Genomic DNA, 23426 nt, shown 5'->3' on the forward strand with positions numbered 1-23426 from the left:
TTTCCCTGTTATGATCAAAGAAAGTGCTTTGTATAATTTTGACCTTGTTGAAATTATTGAGATCTACTTTGTTGACCCAACATATAATCTATTTTGGAGAAAGATCCATGAACACTTGACAAGAATATATATCCTGCTGTTTTGGCATGAATAGTTTTGTATATGCTATTAGGTTTAGTCCATTTGTCATTATATTCAGGCTCACTGGTTCTTTATTGATCCTCTGCCCAGATTTTCTAACTAATGGTGAGAGCAATGTTTTGATGTCTCCAACTATTATTGTAGAGGCATCTATATCTACCTTTGGTTTTGCCAGTGTTTGCCTCATGTAATTTGGGACTTCCCGAATAGGGGCCTATGCATTTATGATTGCTATTTTTTCCTGGTGAATTACCCCTTTTATTAATATATAATGTCCTTCCTTGTCTCTAATAAGAGTTTTTGCTTTTAAAGTCTGTTTCCTCTGATATAAGGAAAGCTACTCTGGCTTTTTTTGGTTACAGCATGCATGGAATATCTTTTCCCAGCCTTTCACTTTCAATCTATTGGTATCATTGGGTCTAAGGTAAGACTCTTGTAGACAGCATATTGATGACTCACATTTTCTTACCCATTCCACCAATCTGTGTCTTTTCATTGAGAAGCTTAATCCATTAACATTCAATGTTATTACTGTGAAGGCAGTACTTATTTCATGCATTTTTGACCTGTGGCTATTATCTGTCATATTTTATTTTCATCACTCTTTTTACATTTTAATTACTTTTACTGGTATAAATTTCATTTCCTGACTTTCTTCCAAGCCTCTCTCTCCTGCCTTTCTTTTCAGGTTGTAGGACTCCCTGTAGTATTTTCTGCAAACCTGTTCTCTTGGTTACAAATTCTCTCTTTTTCCATTTATGTATGAATAGTCTAAATTTGCCCTCATTTTTGAAAGACAATCTTGCTAGATATAGGTTTCTTGGCTGGCAGTTTTCTCTTGCAATATCTTAAATATATCATACCATTGCCTTTTTGCCTCCATGGTTTCTGATGAAAATTCAGCACTTATAGTTATTGGGTATCCTTTGTATATTTTGTATCACTTTTCTCTTGCTGCTCTCAGAATTCTTTAGCCTTTGACATTCTTATTAATATGTGTCTGGGAGTTGGTCTGTTTGGATTTATTCAAATGAGAATATGTTGTGCTTCTTGGACAGGGATATCAATGTCCTTCAATAGGGTTGGGAAATTTTCTGCCATTATTTCTTCAAATATTCCTTCTACCCCTTTTCCCTTCTCTTCTCCTTCTTGGACAACCCATGACATGTGTATTTTAATGTCTATTGCTGTTATTTAGTTCCCTGAGACCCTGCCTAGAATGACTGAGGAATCAGCAACCCCTTCCTGTCCTTTTGGGAAGTGAGGTGAATCCGCTGTTGCTCAACAGTTTTTCATCTGTGCAGGCTGAAGGTGTCTGTTATTGCCCAGAGAAGCTGAAGCCCCTGTTAATCTATGGGATGGAGGAGTGGAGATGGAATTGAAGGCACTCAGCAAACCAGTTCATGAAGAACCAAAGTGCCTTCAGTTGCCTATCCTTTTGGGGTGTGGGGATGGAGCCCCAGGTGTCTGACTAGTCAGTCTGTGTTGGCCAAAATTGTCTGCAGTTGCCTGGAGATGCTGGTGCAGGTGCCCCTAATTCTTCCGTGCTGAAGCCTAGGGTTGTGTTGTAATCCATTCTGGGTGGAGAAGAAGCTAATCCCTAACATCACAGTGATTTTCAATCAGTTCCACTTCCCCTCATACTGGGGTTGGGGTTAAAATGGTGGATACCAACCTCTTTCCAACTTGGACAGGTTTAAACTTCAGCTGTTCTTAGGATTATACTTTAGCCGGTTGAATTTACTAATCAGTAACTGATTAGTAAATTTCCCCCATTTCTGGGAAATGGAGTTTCCACTCCAGTCATGAAATAGCTCCTGAGGTGGCTTGTACTTCCAATGAAGTATGGGCACTGGCCTGTGCAGCATGAAATGCCCTACACACACTTCACTGCAGTTGGGCAGTCTCCTCCTTCCATTTTTTCAAGGATGTTGCATGATGCTCTTCTGATCTCCTGGGTCCCCAAAACAGGTGCCTTAGATAGCTCTGGGTGATTACCAACTGCCCTATAAGAGCTGACTCTTGAAACACCTTGCTTAGCCACCATCTTGCCCTTCCCCTCTCTTTCAATATTCTTCCATAATTAAATCCTCTTTAATTTCTATTACGAAAAAAAAGTCTCCAAATTGCATTACAGAGCTATTCCCTATGTTTTATTTTGGAAGCTTTATTGTTGTCTTTTTCATTTAGAGCTACCTGCAACTTATTTGTTGTACATGTGAGGTGGAAATAAATAATGTTTTACCATATGTATATCAAGTTACCCAAAACCCATTTTATTAAAATATCTGTCTTTTCTCTATTAGTCTGCAGGCCTACCACACACTGTCTTAATTATTGTAACATTATAATAAGGTCTTATATTTCATAGTGTAAGAACTCCATTTTGTCCTCCTACCTTAAAATTTTTCCCTATTCTTGGTCTTTTGCATTTCCTTATACTTCTTAGAATAAAATTAACAAAATCCAGACATTTAATAAAAAGTTGATCTTTTGACTGAAGTTGTATTGATTGAGTAGAAATAACATTTTACAATACTGTGTCTTTCAAACTATATATGTTGTTAGTCTTTCCATTAAAGTAAAATTCCTCTCAATGTTTTGCAAATTTCTTTGCAGAGGGTATCTTTTTTTAAATTTGTTAGATATTTGTTGTTTTAAGAATTCTAACATCATTTTTAAAACTTTATTTACTAGGTTTTTATGTTATATAGAAATGTAATTGATGTTTTTTTTTTTAAATCGTTTTATAGTCACAAGTCTTGGTAAACACACTTAAATTGCAATTGTTTTTGGAATATTTTTCTACGCATGTAATCATCCTGAGTTTTTTTTTTTTTCCTTTCCAATCTTTACTGCTATTTTTGTGAATCATTGCACTGAATTTGTTCCCTTATCCAATGCTGCTAGAGGCTGGATTTTCAGAGAGCCGATGCTAAGATAGTTTAGGCTGTGTATTAGTTTCCATCTGCTGCTAAAACAAATCACCACAGTGTTGGTGGTTTAAAATAAAACATATTTGTTATCTCACAGTTATGGTGTTCACAACTCTTAATTGATTAGTAGGGTTGTATTCTTTTTTGAAACCCTAGGGTAGAATCTGTTCCCATGTCCTTTTCAGCTTCTAGAGGTTGCCAAAACTCCTTGGTTCATGGTGCCCAGACAAAACTCATCACTCTGATCTCTATTTCCATCTTCACCTCTTCTTATCTGACACTCTTGCTTCCCTTTTTCCCTTATAGGGATTCTGCATTTCCATTGTGCCTACCTAACTAATACAGGGTAATCTCTCAATCTCAAAATCCTTAATCTAGTCACATATGCAAAACAATTCTGACAAGTAAGGGGACATATTCACAGACTATAGGGATGAGGATCCATTATTCTGCCAACCGTAAGCCACACAATGTTTATTAAGGATCAACCTCTATAAAAGGAAGGGTCAATGGAACAAAACTGAGCAGAGGAAGCCTAGCTTACTCAGGAGGAGTTCTGTAATAAATATTGATTGTTGGAGTAATATAATCCCAATAAAGTAACATAATTTTTTCCTTTGTGAGTATCATTTAAATTATTCTAAAATTTATTTTTTAAATAAGCAAGAATAGCCAATAAATGCTTACAAATATATCAGTGGGATAATGGAGGAACACAGACATACCAGATATTAATATTTAACTAAATTATTTTAAAAAGTGGTGCTTGAAGAGCCATATGGTAATAATTTAGTGAATAAAATTTATTTAGAGAGTAAGATTTCTTTACTTCTTGTATCAAAATAAATTATAGGTATCAAAGATATACATGAAATAATATGAAAATAATTTTAAAATAATGACTAAAATGAATAAAATAACATTTATCAGGATAATAGACACCCAGAATTTATTAAATAAAACATATTATAATACTAATAGCATAAAAATATTTTACATAATACAGAAAAATTAAATACTAATCAAATTGCAATATGGTGCATATTTGCAATGCATAGGAATGATATAGAGCAATTTTATTTTATACACTTATTATTCTTGCAATATATTTGCCTAAAAATGGGGAAAAAAATCTTAGTTCACAGAAAAAAAACATGTTCAATAAACGTGAAAATTTTTTAAACTTTGTAGTTATTTCAAAAAATGTAAGCAATATGATATTTTACATATACTGACAACGAATAATTTTTATAACCCTTTGTCATCACACATTTTGGAAAGTATGTGGCAGAAACATACTATGTTTTGGGAAATGTGAATTGTATAAATTTTTAAGAAGGCAATTCATATATAAATATATAAACTCTTTGATCTAACAATTTACCTTTTAGAAATTTATTCTTCAATATAATTTACAAAAGGCATGATGATTTCACTAAAACAATGTTTATTGTAAGCAAAAGGACTAAAACCATCTTAAACGTCCACCAATAGGAAAGTCATCCAAAAGTATGCTTTCTCCATACAAAGGAAAATATATATATAACATATTAATATGTATTCATATTAATATATGTAATATGAATACATATTATATATTACTATACATATACACACACATAATTATTATATATGTGCATTGGCATATTAAATACATCAAAACATATACTATTTTTAAAATGAAATAAATCTATATGTAAGGAATTTTTAAAATGAAAAAAATGTATTGAGAAGGAAAAGAAACTTCAGAAGTTTATTTAGATAATTTTGCATAAATTATCTGCAAACATGATATGTTTGTTTATCTTACTTCACATACCTTTTATAGGTATAGGAAATTTCCAGAAGGATACATAAGGAACTATTAAACATGATTATTTTTGCGGCATAAGACTGTTGTCACGAGATACAGGGAACACATTTTTTTCTTTATATGGATAGAGCAGAATAGTGCACTAATTATATTATGCTTAAAATCAGTCTCTTGCCAGATAGATCCTTAGGTATCATTACTGTGTGGGGTGCCAGAAATGATTGAGACAAAAAGAACAACAGGAGTATCTAAGGAAGTAATTTCTGTCTATGCTTTTTTCAATTGCTGTGCAGAAGATCAACATTACAAAATGTTTCTTCTTGCTGTGAGGCATTACCTCTCTAAAATAAAACTTGAGCATCACTTAGAAACAGCATGATCCTTACTAGTTACATTGTGTGTGTTTTTAATAACTTCATACAGAAAATTCATTGTGTGCATAGACCAAGTAATAATGCCTGGAGGGATTAAGAGGCTTCTTACAAGCCTCATGGGTGATTTCCTATAGTCAAAACTAATTAAATCAGGTCCAGCTCAGGTTCTATTTGATTATTTCATGGTGTGACATGGTATTGAGGATGTCTTTGGAACAAACCCATCAACACGTGCTGTGCCTGATGGACTATCAAAGCCAATATTTTAATGATTCAAAACATAATAGAAAATATTTGTTCAATATGGACTGAGAATATGAAGGCACTTTAGTGCAATGCAAGTTAGTGCATCCTTTCCTCATTCTGTCATTTAGGAAAAGAATGGAATTATATAGAGATGTAAAAAATGAAAAATGTATCGAGACTATGTAAAACAAAACTAAACTAAATTTTCTAAAGAAAGCCTTAAACAGCCAGGGGAAGAATAAAGAAAATATTAATAGATAAGCAGATGCTTTTCAGCTAGCAATGCGTAAATGATCCATTATATTCTTAGAATGATGTAGATGGTCAAGGAAAGTTTTGAACTAAAGATTAATTGCCTCAAGATACAAATGAAAATATTTATCTATACTTTATGCCAGCATTCAGATAAAATTGTGGGTTTACTTTATATGGAATTGTGTTCAGTATTTTATATAATCATTAAATTTGGGGGTCCTAGTTTTTAATATGTTATGACAGTGACTATGACTTTTTAAAATAGATTGAAAATTCCAATTCCTCTGAGTGAGGTTGTATTGCCAAATGTGGAGATTAATAGACACTTTTATTGGAAAAATCTACACTGATCCTGAGGGTTGGTGTTAGAGCTAAACTGGTGCAGTGGGTATCATTAGTGAGAAAAGGTCTATTTACATTGAAACCAAAGAAAGCACTTTCCTCAAAAAGTTATCTTTAGACTAGCACTCTGATTTTCAGATGAGTTCCTATGGTTCATACCTAATTTATGTTGGTTTAACAATCTGCTTCTTTATGATGATAGCTTTAACAAACCACTTCTGTGATTCTCTTCTGTGACCATCATCCAATACTTGGAAAATACTGCAACTCTAAATTAAAAATGAACTACTTGATTAAAAGTTATACCTAACTCTAAGGAAATCAGAGAATATCGCCAAAATGTTTTTCATTTTCTTTATACATTGCTTTTAAAGATAAGACAAAGGAATGATTCTCTAGAAAAACAAACGAATACCTCACTTTTCATAGTTTTTAAGAAAGATTAGCAAAGAAGAGTCCTAGTAGCCTTGTGAGGAGAAACATTTTGTTTGAGGACAAAACAGACTTTTGGGTAAGAAATTGTCCTGAGGAGAGTATTATGAACCGAAATGATCTAATAGTAAATCCATAGCCACCTATAGCGTGTATAATTTGGGCTTCTTCTCTGACTTAGCCAAGTGAAAGAAAATATTTAACAGTTTTAGGAAACAATTAAACAATAATAATAATAAAAAAACTCTCCCTCTAACATATATGTTGGCAATTGGTCACACTCAAGAAACCATATGATTAAAATATGAGTAACAGAAGCATTTTTCTATTGCTGCCCAGATCAGACTATGGAAGGTAATACAAGTTTGTAATTTCAAGTGTTATAAATCATTTTCATGAGAGGTGAAGGTACTGATGTTGGTGGAGGTGGTGGCATTTCCTGCCTGAAGGTCAAGGTCACTCCTTGCAGAGCTCGTGGTAAGGCACCTTCTAGTGGCTTCCAGTGCCCAGCAATAAGAACCATGGAAGGAATCTGGAAGTTCACCTCAAATTTGACTGTCTTATTAGAGAGTACATGTGAACCAACTGTTACCACATAACTAAGTTCCAAGAAAGTATCAGGAGCAAGGTGACAGAGGAGTCTGGAAGCCTGCAATGGCAAGTGTAAATGTGAGCCAGGGAATTATGGTTAATGACTAGGAATGTGTCCATATTTGCTTCTTTAGGTTGGTTGGATTTGGGAAACATGGGACTTATATATCAGTATAATATTCTCCACCATCACAGTCCAAAATCATTTGAAAGAAGCCTTGAGCATTTTTGCATTTTAGGGGTACAGACATTTTAACCTATATGATGCCCTTTCTGTCAAAAAAGATTTTCACATCAATTATAATCTAAAACCTTCCTTTGTTAATGAAATTTCCACCTACTAACTATAGTAAACTAGCAGAGAAGAGTGGTTGATCTATTCATAAAAGAAATATGGATCTTTTGTCCATTAATCTGTTGCTCTATGTGCAAATATAAAAAATGTGGCAGCATTTGAAATGGCCCTTGTATCTGGAAACTGGCTATTTGAGTTATAAAATATATGTGGATACTTTCTAGGGAATGGAGTTAAAGGAGGAACATGCCATAAAAGACTGCTTTGTGACTTCAAGAATGGCATTGATTGGTTGGGAAAGGCTGATATTTTAACTGAAATTTTGCTCTATTGGGTTGAGTTGAATATCCCCTCCCCTAATGATTTGTGTCCAAGTCCTGACCCATAATATCTATGACTGTGCCCACCTTTTGAAATAGGGTCTTTGCAGATATGACTAATTAAAAGATCTAGTCATAAAATTACTCTGGGTTTAGAATGGACCATAAGTACAGTGACGGAATGAGAAAGTAGAGGACTAGGGGAAACCTTGGGACGATGGAAAGACTGGAGTCATACCTCTACAAGCCAAGAAATGCCAAGGACAACTGGCGCCACCGAGAGCTAGGAAAAAGGCAGGAAATGAATTTTCACCCAGAGCCTCTTCACAAAAGGAACTCACTCTGCCAATATCTTGATTTTAAGCATCTGGTTTCCAGAACTGTAAGGGAAAAATTTTTTGTTGTTTTGAACCACCAAGTTTATGGTAATTTGTTACATAGCTCTAGGACATTAATAACAGATTTTAGTACAAGGAGCAGGGTGCTGCTATAACAAATAGCTAAACATTTGCTAGTGACTTTGGAATTGTGTAATGGGTAGAGGCTGGAAGAATTTTGAGTATATGATCAAAATAACCTAGATTACTTGAAGAGACCATGGGGGCGGGGGTGGGAATATGGATGCCAAAGGTGCTTCTGGTGAGGTCTTGCAGTTTTTAAAATAAATTATCTGGGACTTTTCTGTATTTATGGATTTATGACTAGAGATAATTTTACTTCTTGTTTTCAAATTTGGGCATCATTAATTTATTTCTCTTGTCCAATTTATCTAGTTAGATCATCCAATATAATCTTGAATTATCAGTGATGAAAGCAGGCATCCTTGATTTTGTCCTAATTTAGCCACAAAACATTTCATCTTTCAACGTTGAGTATGATGATTATGATGTTAGCTATGGGTTTTCCATATATGGTCTTTATCAAGTTTAGGAAATTCCTTTCTAATTCTACTTTATTGAAAGTCTTTATCCTGAAAGCCTGTTGGATTTTGTAAAGTGCCTTTATTTTTTGTTTCAATTGAGATGACTATATGGTTTTGTTCTTTATTCTATTAATGTGAAGTATTACATTGATTTTATTACATTGAGCCACAATTGCCTTCCTGGGGTAAATCCATTTGGTTATTATATAATAATCATTTTTAAATGATCTTGGGTCTGGTTTGCTAGTAAATTTTGAGGAGGTTTATATTTATATCATAATAAGAGATATTGATCTGTAGTTTTCTTTTTTTATGGTGCCTTTGTTTGGTATTTGCTACATTTCTTTATGAATTAACCCTTAATCAATATATAATGTCCTTGTATCTTATAACAATTTTTGTTGCAAACTCTCTTTTGTCTGATAGTATAGGCATTTCAACTTTCTTTTGGTTACTATTTGCATGGAATATATTTCTCCACTATTTCACTTTAACCTATTTGTTTCTTTGGGTCTAAAATGAGTCTCTTGTAGACAGCATATGGCTGGATCATCTTTTCTTAAATGAATTTTGGCATTCTTTGCTTATGTATTGGGGGATTTAATCCATTTACATTTAAAATAATTATCAATAAGGAAGGATACCTCTTCTTATTTGCTATTTATTTTCTGTGTGTTTTCTATTTTCATGTTCCTCATTTTTTCCTTAATGTTTTCTTTCCTGTTTAATTGAGTTTTTAATGTAACATTTTGGTTCCTTTCTCATTTCTTTTTGAATATGTTTTTAGATATTTTATTAGTGGTCACCCTGGGGATTACAATTAACATTTCAAAATTTAATAATCTAGTTTGAATTGAATTCAGTTTAGCCTCAATAGTTTACAGCAACTCTGCCTCGGTAGAAGTCTACCCCATCCCATGTTGCTGCCCTCACAAATTACCTCTTTATGCTTAATGGGATCTGATAATACCTTACTTTGGGAGATGCATCTCTGTTTACTTACTGTTCTAAATTACTTTTGTGAAGTCTGTCTTCTTTGTCATAGGATGTCTCTGAAGTCTCCTTTCCTTTACCTTTTGATGAGCTAATGTTTTGACAGATATTACCTTGAATGCCAGGATCCTAAGGAAACAAAAGGAAAAGAAAGCCCCTCCCCATGTCTTTGCAGATCAGCTCTTTGCTAGTTTAGTTCTTCAACTCCTATCCAGGACATTAAGAACCCTGCATTACCTTCCTGCTTGTGCTGAGTCCAGAGGTCAGGCAGAAGTGAAAACTGATGGTCTTCTCAGGTCTTGTCTGAACATGCATTCTGCCCTGCCCATGCCTGGGGTTGTCTAATTTCCCCAATATAAATGGGTATTGTGGAACGCCCAAATTGCCCAAAGAAACTCTCTCCCCAGCTTTTCCTCCCAGGCTTTTAACACTCTGTTGTTTCCCTCAACATGTGGTTGTGGATTTTCGTTGGCCTTCTGATGTTTTCAGGGAATGCCTGCCACTTTTCCACTTAAATTCTGAGTTAGGTGATGTCCAGAGACTGCATCAACCATTTATGCAGCCTCCATAGAGGTCACAACAGAAAAACAAAATTCTTTGGGAATAAGCACCATTGTCATGATGCTTCAATATCTTAGACCCTGTTGTAAGGCCCTTCAGTGGCCACCCCAAAATCTACTTACACAAGATACAGCTACTCCCTCTTCTCATGTCCTGCGTAGCCCCTGTGAAAGTCCAGTTCAATCACCCCAATTCTCATTCTCGTGTCACCAACCACTACAGCTCCACCACATAACAGTATAAATGCAAAGACCCCAGATCCACTGTAAGCCTTCCTCCCTGCCTTCTTATACCCTGACATGTTCCCCATGTGAACTGTGCCCAAGACCTATGAATACTGTTAAACTTCTCACTCATATGTATCTGGTGTCACTTCTTCTTGTTGTACCGTATTACACATAAAAAGATACTTACAACTCAACTGTATACCTATTAGAATGACTAAAATTCTAAAACTAGCCATTCCAACTGCTGGCAAGAATACAGAGCAACAGGGACTTTCGTACATGGCTAGAAGGGACACAAAATGGTACAGTCCTATTAGAAGACAATTTGGGAGTTTCTTACAAAGCTAATCACAGTCTTACCATAAAATTTAGCAATGATATTCCTAAGCATTAACCTGAATGATTAGAAACCTAATCTCCATTAAAAACACACCAAGTGTTTATAGCAGCTTTATTCACAATCACCAAAAAATGGATATACCCAAGCTGTCCTTCAACTACTGAATGGGTATCCAAGGTACAACTGTACAATGAACAACTATTCTGAAATAAAAAGGAATAGGCTATCAAGTCAAGTAAAAATATTGGACACTCATACATCTGTCTTGCTAAGTGAAAGAAAACCAGCAGAAAAGGCTACATAGTCTCTGCTTCCCTTTATATGACAATTCATAATAGGCAAAACTAAAAGGTTTCCAGTTGTTGAAGATTAGCGGTTTCCAGTTGTTGAAGAAGGGGAAAATTTGGTAGTGAAGTACAGAAGATAGTTTTTGCGGTCGCCCCTCGGGCTGAAGTGTGGTTTGCTGACCTGGCGGGGGGCGGCGGCTGCAGTAGGCCTATTCCAAACCGCTGCCCCTGTAATAGGGTGGTTGGTCGGGCCCACCGCCACCCCTGAAGGAAGCTCAGCATGGGCGCGGAGTGCCCTCGGGTCTCCCCTTCTCGGCAGCCATGCTTCCGTGGCCGCCCCTCCTCCCAGATAGCGCCACACGATGCCTTCTTTCTCCCTGCGCAGGCGCAGGGCGGAAAATTCCAGTCTGCCCTTTTCCCTCCACCCGACAGCAGCAACAGCCAGGCGTGGGCGGGAAACTCAAGTCTGCCCTCCACCCCAGCAACAGCAGCCACCAATCCCTAAACCCTGCCCCTTCCCCCAGCAACAGCAACAGCCAATCCCTAACCACCACCCCTCCCCCATCCAGTACCTCCCACTGACCTTTCTCCGGCAACCAATCAGAACAGAGCATGGCTTCTACCAATCAGCCTTCCCCAGCCCCTATAAAACTGTTGCCTCTCCCTCAATAAAGTTGGACTTGCGTGTTTACCTTGTCTCCGCGGTAGTTCTTCTGCCGTGCGCCCTCCAGTCCTGAGAGCCCCGACAAGGGCCTGGCCTCCCTTGTCCCCAGTTCGTCGCCTGCTTCTCCGGGCGACCCCCTCGTCGCCAGCTTCGCCGGGCGACCCCGTCAGCCGAACCGCGCAACCCCTGTGAGACCGACCCCTCGTCTGCTGTCGGACCGACCCCTCGTCCCAAGTGGGACCGACCCCTTGTCCAAGGCTGGACCCACCCCTCGTCCGCAGCCAGACCCCACCTCTACCGACCGAGCAAACCATCGCAGTTTTAAGGTGATGAATGCATACATGGCACTATACATTTGTTAAAATCCATAAAACTTCATAACACAGAATGAACTTCAGTACATGTAATTAAAAGAATTAAGGTGTCAGGGGTTCCAAAATGGACTGAAAAATGTGAAAAATATTCTAAATATATTAACCTCATTGAATGGTGAGGGAAAATGTAAAACCTAGGTAACTTTGAAAATGAATGGAGTCTGTAAGAAAGGCAAAAGGTGGGGGGATGAGTGGGGTGATGGGGATGGGGGGTATATGGGGACCTCATATTTTTTGAATGTAATAATCAAAAAAATTTTTTAAAAGGCAAAAGGAACTGTGAAAATACACTGCACTCTAAAAGATAAAGTACTTCCTCATAGGGGTAGAGGTTATCTTTTCTAAAACTACTGTATATGTATACATTATACAAATTCCAATCAGAGACATATGTAGTGTTCCTTAAAAAGGTCAGTGTCATCAGAAATAGAAGGGATGTGGAGCAGGTGTAGCTCAATGATTGAGCACCTGCTTTGCATATTCGAGATCCAGGCTTCAATCCCTGGTGCCTCCTAAAAAATAATAATAATAATAAAGAGGGGTTGGGGACATCTGAGAGACCGTTGTGGCCCAAGGGAGATAAGACAACTAAATGTAGTGTGGTATCCTGGACGGGATCCAGAAATATAGAAACTAAGGAAATTTAAGTAAAGTATGGAATTTGGGAGGTAACAATGTATCAATTTTAAAACATTGATTGTGACAAGTGCTGGGCAAATCATAGAACGTGCTCGGCAGCCATCACCCGTCCCTCATCTACCCCTTTTCTATTTGTGTGCAGATGTTTCTTTCTTTTCATTCCCAGTCTAGGAGAGGTGTTAGGGCTTATGAAAACATCGGACCAAATCTTAAACCTGAGAACCAGGAACAAGGAATCCCAGACGCTTATCAAGGCAGGAACTCTCAGTAGCAGAGCCTGTCAGCCGTGCATAAATACTCAACACTAAAACTGTACAGCACTCTCAGCTCTGATGCAAAGTGGGACACGTGGCGCTGCTAACCACCAACCCTGCCGCAAGCAGTTGATTTCCCTGGGAGACTAGCATGATTGTCTGCTCTTTCGGATCTTTTGTGTTTGTAAGTAACAAAGAAGTAATATGCTGAAAGTTTCTGTTGTGCCTGGGTCTGTGTTTCCAGGAAGTTTCACTGAGCAACTCCCTCCACAAGTGTATCTATCTTTCTAATCTGGGATATTGATAGTGGAGGCAACTGTATGTGTGGTATGTGGGAATTCTCTGTACTGTCTTCAGAATTTTTCAAAATAAAGTGGTAATTAAAAATCTAGTTGCGTTTTCATATAATAATGATGAACATACAGAAGAAAAATTATGAATATAATAGCATTTATAGTTGTTCAAAAAATCAGAAGTACTTATCTATAAATCTAGTAGAACATGTCCCAAGTTGTATATTCTGAAATGAAAAAATGCTGATGAAAGAACTCAAAGAAAAGCTAAATTAATGGAAAGAAACTGTGGTTCATAAATTGGAATACTCAAAAGAGCAAAGATTTTAAATCTTTCTAAATTAACCTGTTGGTTCAGTACAATTTCTAGCAAAAGTTTAGTGAGGTTTTTATTTTTGGGGGTTCATTTTTTTTTTTTTGGCACTCATAGACAAGTTTAGCTTGAAATGTTTAGGGGGAGATACAACACCTTGAAGAGCTAAATAAATTTGAAAAAGAAGAAGAAATTAGTTATAATCACAGTATGAAGGCTTACTGGATATCTGTAGTAATAAACACTGTGTTATTGGCAGAGGAAAAAAGAGACATATCAATCAGTGAACCCAGACGCAGAATCACAAAAACAAGATCAAAATATTTCTCACCAAATTGCCAAAGCAATTCTGAAATTATTGGACATCCATAGATTAAAAAACAAAATAAAAACAAAACTTGTCATAAAACTCATGGTTTATATAAAAGCTAATACATGCAAAATGGACAACTATAGAACTTACAGGAAAAAGTTTAGAAGAAAACCATGTGACCTAGAGATTGGTGAACTCTTCTTAGATTTGATATGAAAAGTACAATCTATAAAAGGAAATAACTTTGAATTGGATTTCATCAAACTTTAAAATATTTACTCTGCAAAAGTTTATAGGATGAAAAGACAAGCTACATACTAGGAGTATATATTTAAAGCACATTTCAAACAAAGGATTCATATCTAGAATACATCAAGGGCTTTCAAATTTCAACATTAGGGAAAAAATAGTTAGAAAATGGGAGATAGGCATGAACAGACAGTTCCTCAAAGAGAATTGACAGAAGGAAAATAAGTGTATGAAAGATGTTCAATAGCATTAGCCACTAGGGAAATACAAATTAAAACCATAATGAAAATCATGACACACCTATCTGAATGGCTAATAGTAACAACAACATCAACAACACTTATAACACCAATAAATCCTGGTGAGGATGCAAAGAAATTGGATCGCACCTACATTGTTGCAGGGAATGCAGAATGGTCCAGTCACTTTGGAAATCCAGTTCACGACTTTTTCTAAACTCAGCATGAGGTCATTAGACAGCCCAGCAGCTGCAGTCCTGTGCCTTTAGTCCAGAGAAATGAAAAATGTCTGCTCATATAATAAAATGTACATGCATGATTATAGCCACTTCATTTCAATAGCCTAAAACCATAAATAATCCATCCACCCTGCAAGAAGTGAATAGTCTAAAAAAAAATTTACATTCATGACATGGAATAAGACTCAGCAACCAAAAGAAAGGAACTACTGAGATGTGACAACTTGAATGGATATTGAGGGTATTTTGCTGATTTTTAAAAAAGTCAATGCCAAATTGTTATATACTCAGGATTTCATTTATATAATCTTTAAATGTTGGTTACAGACATGTAGAGATATTAGTGGTTCCCAGGGCTTAGTAATGGATGAAGGTGAACGGCTGTGGCTTTAAAGTGATGCTTCGGAGGGAATTGCTCTGTGCCTTGATTGTGGTGATGGTCACACAAACATACACATGAGAACAACATACAACTAAATGCAGACACACACACATGCACACAAATGAGTGCATGTAAAACTGATGGAATTTGGATAAAGCCAATGGATTGTACCAATAACAATTTCCTGGTTACAATATTGTACTCTAAGTTAGATGCTTCCATCACTGGGTGAAAAGTGCCTGGGTTCCTCTGTATTATTTCTTAAAATTGAATGTGAATCTAAAACTATGAAAAATAAGTAAATGCATAAATCACTTAACCAAACATATCTTTTAGGAATGAACAAAATCTAAACTAAAATAAATCTTTAGTATAATTATTGTTATTCACCTTCACTCTGAAGCCTGATGTTATCTTCCTTATCTTGTTAGTAAGCTGCAGAAAAAGAATGGACCAAAGTTCTGTTTCCTTCTGACAAGTTCCTGCATCTTCTCAGATTGGTCCTGAACTGATTACCAATTTCTACCAGCTGTGATCTCCTTTTGGTTTCATTGGCTGGAAGCTTGAAGGTGTTTAAACAGAAGCCACTTACCATGTACTGAATACTGTTTCTTCCCCAAGAGTCATAATAATAACTTATACTCCATCCATTTTAAAGTGGCTTGTGCCTGTCATAACATTGTCTCACTAATTAGAGAAACTTGTGCACACAAGTACACAAAAGACTTGTGTACCTTTTGTTAGTGTTTACCTCAAGGTCATGGGCACTGTACTGAACAAAGCTGAAAATCATCCTTGTAGCTCTATTAGTTTCTATCTCCCTGATGTAAATTCAAGTGTAACTAAAGAAACTACGTTTAAAAAAAAAAAATCCTTGTTTTTTTATTTTATTGCAGTGGAAAATATGTCTCTTGAGTTGGCTTATCATCATTAAAACTGCAAAAATGGAGCATTGGATTCAATTTTCCTACAAATGTTAATATACAAAATATGCTCATGCCTTTATATTTTCTCAGTTATTATTATGCATGTCTTGCATTGAGATCTTTTGCAAGTGATAAATGATGTTAATAGCTTTTTTTAAAAATTTATTTCGCCCCCCCCCCTTGTGGTTTGCTTATTGTCTGCTCTCTGTGTCCATTCACTGTGCACTCTTCTGGTTTTTTACTTGTCTCCCGTTTTGTTGCATCACCTTGCTGAGTTGGCTCTCCGCAGCACTTACGGGCCAGGTGGCACTCCAAGGTGCTTGCAGGCGAGCCTGCCTTCACAAGGAGGCCCCAGGACGGGGACCCAGGGCCTCCCATGTGGTAGACGGGAGCCCAACTGACTGAGCACAGTCGCTTCCCGATGTTAATAGCTTTTTGAGTTACTTAACCTTTATTGAATCAATAAAGCAATTGAAAGGGGAAAAGCACATGCCAATTTCAAATAGAAGTTTTCTTTAGTCCTCTCACCCTGCCAATGGCAGAAACTTAATCTGAATAAAAGAATACATTCTTTTGTTCAGAAAAGTGGATTTCTGACTTGTTAGTAAGGACATGGCTTTGACTTAATAGTCCCTAACCAATTTCTCTCGCTATGGCTGGGAAGCCTCACATGGGGAAGCATATGGCTGCCTATAACCACATCACAGTTCAAAACCTAAGCCGGCAAGTAGGCATCGGATGCTCAAGGTACTCCCAGAATTCCAGCGGAGTGAGTTAGAGGCGAGGAAATGCTGTTGTGGTTTCATCACTGTGATGGCTGCCCCGTATGCTGCTGTCATGCTAAAGCAAGCCCTCTAGCCCCTGCCATAATAGAAAGAATGTTTTAAAGAGGTCTCTTGCTTTTAATAATGTGGGGGTTTTATGCCATATTGTATTTTTCTTTCATCTTTTTCTGACACATTTACAACTTTTCATACATAATCTCTTAACTGATTTCACTTGCTAAGGAATCATAAACATTCTATATGCTATTGAAAGATTTTTTACCTTGATGTAGGAAACCTAGTGCTTGAGGTTAAAATGTATGATCAACTATTGCATATTTTAGAACAACCTAAAAATGCAACTCAACTCTGAATATATTCCAAACTGGAATATATCGCATTGATATGCTGTTTCAAACTTATAGTCATTACCACTATTAAAATCACACCTATTTTTCTTTGATATGGATGGATCCATTTAGGAACAAAAGCAAGTAAAAGAGAATTAAAATAAAATTTGGATGTTTCATTCATCATTTCATAAGGTTATGGTTGATAATGCAAATAAAATTATTTATATCATGATGGAGTTTTGAATTATTTTAATATGGAGCTCAATCATTTTTACAAAGGAAAGAAAAAGCAACTATAGACTAAGTATCCTTTTCTAAGGACAATAGCTTACATGTGCACAAAGCTTTGCACTTAATGAAGATACTCACAAACATTATTATATTTAACTACCATAAAAATCACAAAGTGCACATCTTTCCAGAGAATATAAACACAGAAGGGGTCTGTTTTTCTCAACCAGTTTTTAGATACATAATCTACTTTTGGACCCAAGATGACCATTAGATGTTTCACAACCCCTCTGTAAGTTACCAAAGAGAAGGCAAAGGCAAAAATTATTTACAATTATTCTCCAACTGCATACCTGTTTTGTGAATGGTTTTACATCAGCATTTATTATGCCTGTCAGTACCAGGCAGATCTGTGCTGGGGCCCAAAGCCAAAAAGAAAAATGATCAGTACTGATCCAGTTTTACTTTAAATGTTTTCTTGGTTTGTTCATTATGAATTTCTGAATTTTTTTAATTTTTAAATGTACTGCATTAACATCTTATTTATGTATATTACTGAGTTGTTTCTTACTCCTTTATTTTTCGCCTGAGGGAAGTAATAAGCATTACCAGTGACTCAATCAGTTCATGCCAACTTCATCTAGATGCCACTCTTCTTGGGTAATCTATTTCATGTTAGTTACACATCATTGCTTTTAGTTATATTTACATTTTGTCATTATAATATTGTCTCATTACCCCAACAATTCACTCACATGGATCAGTGACTCAACAGGAGCGATTAAAGCAAAAAACAGTAATTACTAGGAAAGAAAATACTAGCATATAAATTATAAAAATAAGCAAAAACTGAGAAAAACAATATAAGTGTAAATGAAGAACATGACTCATGGAATGCAATTTGGAATATGAGGTGAGAAACAAATATTTAAATGTTACAATTTCACACAGGCAGCCGAAAAAGTAAAATTAAGTAAAAATCCTAATCTTTATCTAAAATTTGTGGTTTTGTGTGTGTGTGTCAAAAATCCCTAGTTCTCTCTCTATTATCGTTTATAAATTTTAATAAAAAATGGAAGAAAGCCATCCAAAATGTATCATTTTCATTTTCTGAAAATTGTGGTTTTCTAGAATGTTCTTAAAATGAGAAAATAAGGATTAGCTCTTGGCATACATTAGGCAATCATTTAAGGGAGAGTGCTTATTCAGTGTTTTTTGGTTGCATGAGTGAGAAGGGGATTTTTTTATTTATTGAGGAACTGTTTTGTCATCCACAGCAGAGAATCAAATGATATTTTAGAATCAATATAAGCACCTTTGATGGAACCTCATTTCTATGTGCAACAGGGAAAAAAAACAACCACTAAGCACCCTTCTGTCAATCCACAGCTTTTATTCACAGCTTTTAAGTATGAACAACAAAAATACGGCTGAGATAAATGATGAAGCGCACAATTGGTGAGAAGTCAAACACGTGACTCTGTTTCAAGCCTGTTTCACCCAGTTAAGTTCAGGAGACAGGTGCACACTTATCAACACAAAGGATACAATCTAAAAAGTTATTCAAAGGACAATATTGTATAAAAATTTGGTTCAATGACATATTTCAGTTTATTATTTGGGTACCCAGAAAGAGTTACTTTCTCACACTCCAGTGATGAAATGAAAGCTTTTTGTTTTTTGGGTTGTTTTTTTTAATGTTGAGGAAAGCTATCATCATTTCTTATGAAATCAAACTGAGCAAAATTTTGGTAATTGAATCATTGAGATTTCCCTAATAAGTATCTTTTAGGTATCAGGTCTAAATTTAGCAACAGAACATAAAGAAATCCATTCTCATCCTGAATGCAATCAAAAAGTAATAAGGAATCATTTCTCTGTCTTTTTCAAGTTTGAACCTTTAAGCTTCTGATTTCTGTGCATTTTTCAATCATCCACTGAGCACATGATACAATATTAAATACAGCCATTCATGAAAATGTCTCCAAAGTTTATGAGTCAAAGGCTAGTCTAACTTTCCAGTATCATGTCACAAAGCTTTCAAATGTCTTTCTTTTTCTTAAAAGTAAAATTTTTTTTTAAAGATTTATTTATTTATTCCCTCCCTGACCCCCGTTGTCTGTTCTCTGTGACTATTTGCTGCATCTTCTTTGTCTGCTTCTGTTGTTGTCAGTGGCACGGGAATCTGTGTCTCTTTTCTTGTTGCTTTGTCTTGTGTCAGCTCTCCGTGTGGGTGGCACCATTCTAAGGCAGGCTGCACTTTGTTTCACGCTGGGTGGCTCTCCTTATGGGGCGCGCTCCTTGTGCGTTGGGCTCCCCTACGCGGGCGACACCCCTGCGTGGCACGGCACTCCTTGTGTGCATCAGCACTGCGCATGGGCCAGCCCCACATGGGTCAAGGAGGCCTGGGGTTTGAACCACGGGCCTTCCATGTGGTAGACAGATGCCCTAACCACTGGGCCAAGTCCGCCACCTTAAAAGTAGAATTATGAGTTAGCAATTTCTACTTTTAATTATGACTAATTAAAGAAACTAATCACATGTTAGATCTTACTTATTGCTTATCAATAAGACAATGTATTGTTTCCTATTGAACAGAAATTCTGTACCAATTAAGCCTTAACTCCCCATTCCCTACCACAACATTCTGGAAGTAATTAACACCAGTGAATTACATGCTTGAGTGTGGTCAAAAGGGAAAATTTTAGGTTGTACATAAGTCACTAGAATAAAAAATTAGGACTGTACAGCACAGTGAGCCCTAATGTAAATTATGAACTATAGTCAAAAACACAATTATAATAGCATTATTTCATCAATTGCAACAAAGGAACTGCACTAATTAAAAATGTTAATAATGGCAGTGGGTATATGGGAACTTCATATTTTCTGCATGATTGTGCTGTAAACCTGCAAACTGTGTAATAAAAATAATTATAAAAATATTGCAAGCAGTATAATTTCTTGATATTGTGTACACGGACAATTTGAAACACACACTACTAAAATTTGCTTGAGTTTTCTTAAATTTGCTGAGTTATTGTGGTAGTTTGAGTCTTTTGTGGACCCCACAAATTATATTCTTAAGCTAATCCTTTGTGTGAGAAACTATTGTAGGTGGGACATTTTGTTGAGATCAATGCAGTTAAGTGCCATTTAATTAAGTTACTTTAATTAGGTGTGGACTAGGGTGTGTCTTAATCCTTTTACTGGAGTGCTTTAGAAACTGATGAATATATAGATAAAAAAGATAGTAGAGATAGAAAGAAAACCCCAGAAGCTGAGACAGAGGGTCCTGTAGGCCAGAGGTTGGAATCAATGGAGCACAGAGACATGTAGAGAAGCCCCTGGAAGCTGAGAGGAAGCCACAGAAACCAGGAAGCTGAAAGCAACAAGACCCAGGGGAGAAGAAAGACTGATTTTTGACATTTTAAGGTCTCAGTGTTGAGAAATAAAAAGCATAACCTTGCAAAAATATCTAACAAGCCATTCCTGCTCCCACTTCTGTAAATCAGCCTGTGAGAACATGGCCCTGCAGGACAATATCAAATGGACGACTCCTGCCCCCTGCTTCTGTAATCTAACAAGCCACTCCTGCCCCCTGCTTCTGTAAATCAGCCCACAAAAGCAAAACCTTGCACCCGCATTCTGCTTCTGCAACCCACTTGCAAAATTTTGCCTAACAATGTGTTAGCCAATGATCAAAAGTCATGTTGATCCCACATAAAATCCTATATAAACCTATGAAAACTGAATTTGGAGTTTGACTCTCCTCTGGGCCTGTGCATAATAAATCTTTTCCTTTGCCTCTCCGAGTACGGTTTTGGGTTTTTCTGCTGCTCAGAATTCCTGGCTTTGCTGCAACATCAAAACAGAAAGCTTAGAACATAAATAATCCCCATTTTGAAAGCCAACCTATTTCTGTTATATTACTTTGACAGTCATTAGCAAACTAAAACACTCATGTTTAGAGCAAACAGAATTAATTGATTGATAATGACTAAAGTTTTGAGAGACATTCCTCCAAATTTCATATCAGCTTATTTTTACTTCAATCAGCTACTTACAATTACCTGTGTAATTATAATAATAAATATTTGGCATTGGAATGAACAATTCAAACAAAGGGATGTGATATTTTCTTTATTTCATTTTATATGATTGTTTTCTCATAACATGCATGAAGAGATAAGTAGCAACAGACAAGTGTTCTAGTGTCTCAAGTATAGTCATTAATTGCTAAGGTAACATAAGATGAATTTAGCCCATCAATGTATCCTGAGACCTTAGAGACTACAGTTAGAAGTTTGGATTATAACTGGTGAAAAGGTTTGTAGGATATAAGCATAAAAGAGACATTTTCTGAATTATGTATTTAGAAATTCACCAGTAGAGATGAGAAAGGGGAAAAGCTAGAAGTAAACATGGAATAAAGGATTAGAGTCAGAGATATCCGTATGAAGTTGTGTTTAGCTTAATATAATTTGTGTACTTAACTAAAATTCTACATTTGACAAACTCCTTGCAAGTAGCAGGAATCAAGTACCTAATTACTTGCTAACAAGAAGTAAGCCAGAGTTCATGGTGCCTCCAAGAATTTTGCTTAAAAGAAGCTGTTTCAGCTGCATGACATGCCGTTTTTCTCTTCTCCATCACACTTTTTCTTTCTGCAGCCTGATATGTGACAAGATGGAGGGAACACTGGTAGCCATCTTGGAATAAATGGATGCCCTGAAGAGGGCAACACACATTGAGGATGGCGAAGCAGAAGGTCCATGATATCTATGGAGTCATCATATCAGCCTTATAAACCTACTTCTGGACTTTTTTAATGGAACAGCAAAATGAGCTCTTATCCATTAAAGACATAGGTTCCCTGTTAAGCACAGTGAAACTGAATCATAAGTCATATGGAAACTATGGAAAATATGTGGAATCAGCAAGATGAATTAGGAGGGTATTAGTAGTTTGAAGCATTTGTAATTTCTCTCTTTGTAGGTGAAAAAACTCAAATAGTTACAATTTCATTTAGTTCATCCTAAAGAATATCAATAGTGTAGCAGAAAGTGTGACTTGGGAAAGGATATGGAAATGGAGAAGAGTGGAAAGATTCAGGGAGGTCAAACTGACAAGAAATGATGGTGGATTGCATATAGTGGGTGAGAAAAAGAAATTGTGCCTCTAGATTCCAGTCCATAGCAACTGCAGGAATAGTGGTGCAAAGATAGGTTTAGAAGAGGTTGGAGGATAGAGAAAGCGTTGGACATTTTCTTGTACTAAGAAATACTTTAAAATACCATATATATATAGCTATTATCTTCTGATATTCTTTGGTTATTAAAATCAAAGACCTAGCAAAACAGTAAATCAAATAAGCAACAGAACAAAATTCTACTTGCAAAACAAGGAAGCAAAGTGTTACTAGCAAAATAACTTAGAAAGTGAGAAATCTAATAAACAGATCTAATTCTCAACTCTTCTCTGATTGCAAATGCAAATATGACGTATCAGTACTAAATTTAAGTGTCAAGAAGTAAAATTTACGTCTACATTTAAGAGAGAAGAATTGTTCCAATATTGGCCTAGGCATTTGGCATTTATCTAATAATGAAGATTTGCATAGACCTCAAAAACATGAATATGCCATAAGCCAGAATTGAATTAGATGTTGAGACAGAAGGTGGGTAGGTATGCCAATAGTTATAATGTAAGGCATATGAGAAAAGGACTAAGAATAGCATGTCATCAACATGCAAAGAAAGGGGAGCCATTTTCTACCTATAGAAATAGTAGGTCCCATGGAGAAAGCTTACATTTTGGCAGAACTTGAGAAATAAGTAGATTTTTAAAAGGAAAATAGTAGAGGAGTTCCATACAGAGGGGACACAGATGACTCATGGGTATAATCTAAGCGAGATTTTTCACTAAACATTACTTTTGCACTTTAGAACTCTTTTATTATAACTCACCCACTGTAAAATCATTCTCCAGTACATTCTTTTTCATGTATCTTGAATAGAAATTATTAAACAAAATATGGTTTTTGAGGTATAGGGTTTTCTTTTCCTTTTTTTTTTTGGTCAAAGAATCGTAATTGCCTGTGGAGTTCTTATGAGTT

The sequence above is a fragment of the Dasypus novemcinctus genome, chromosome 14 (assembly GCF_030445035.2).
Source record: "Dasypus novemcinctus isolate mDasNov1 chromosome 14, mDasNov1.1.hap2, whole genome shotgun sequence".
Taxonomy (NCBI): Eukaryota; Metazoa; Chordata; class Mammalia; order Cingulata; family Dasypodidae; genus Dasypus; species Dasypus novemcinctus.